Source organism: Rhineura floridana, chromosome 8, assembly GCF_030035675.1.
Source record: "Rhineura floridana isolate rRhiFlo1 chromosome 8, rRhiFlo1.hap2, whole genome shotgun sequence".
Classification (NCBI taxonomy): Eukaryota; Metazoa; Chordata; class Lepidosauria; order Squamata; family Rhineuridae; genus Rhineura; species Rhineura floridana.
The window spans coordinates 130,906,664-130,907,754 of NC_084487.1; positions in this window are offsets into that span (position 1 = coordinate 130,906,664).

Consider the following 1,091-nt stretch of genomic DNA (forward strand, 5'->3'; position numbering starts at 1 on the left):
TGTATCAATCATGTGTCCAATGGAATACGTCTATGCTAACAAACAAAAAAGATAAACATTGAGAAATGGATCTTTTAGTATGTGTCATTTAAAAAAAAAATCATTTGAAATAGATTTCTTTGCTTGATGGTTCTTCCCTTTTTATCTAGCTATTTAATAATACTTAGCATTTATAAAGTGCTCGTCCCATACATTATCTCAGTATTCTTTACAAGAGCACCCCACAGGGAAGGCCAGTATTATTATTCCCATGGTGCAGACACAGAGAAAGGTCTGAGAGAATGGTGGTCTGCCTGTGCCCTCTAAGAGCTGCGTACACACTAGGGATGCAGTTCACTCCTTGGTTCCTCCGTTTATAATTCTGCAAGGTTGGTAGTCATTTTCTCCCCGCGTTTATTTTTCCCTGGGTTTTTTTTGCCAATTCCAATTCCCCCTTTTTAATTATTTAAAACAATTAATTGTTTCTTTTATTCCTGCTGCTGTACTGATTCTTTGTACTGATGGTCTGTTTGTTTTTCTGTTTAGATGCAAATGAGGGCCATAATTGTCCATCAGATATGTCTCTTGCACTGTAAGGAGTAAGCAGCAAGAGAGGCTCCTTGAGAGTGAACGGGGTTGAAAAAAGGCAACAAACACATTTATTCTGTCTGGTCTCATTAAAAAACTGGGTGACCGCCTCTAATGATACTTTTCACTGACAACGAGGATGGGATTCTTTTGAGGCACACAGTATTTTCTTCATGGATTAGAGGCAGACAGAGAGCATTCCTCCTTAGACTGGCTTAGGCAATCAGTTTGGGCCTTGTGGAAGTCACTGCAAAGTACTCCAGGTCAGTGAGCATATTTTCTGGGATATGGCCACCCAGGACATATTGATGAATTTAACCCTGCATGTCCCAGATGTGGGAAAGTTACGCAGCCAGGCTGGAGTTTCACTTGGCAGTAAATGGCATTGCAGAGTCAGAAAAGAAGTGTGCTGTGTTACTTAGTGTCTGCGGGGCAGACACCTTTGATTTTAACCCAGGCCCTCCTAGCACCAGCACAACTTGCTAATACATATTATGAGAATATTCTGGATGCCTTATAAGAGC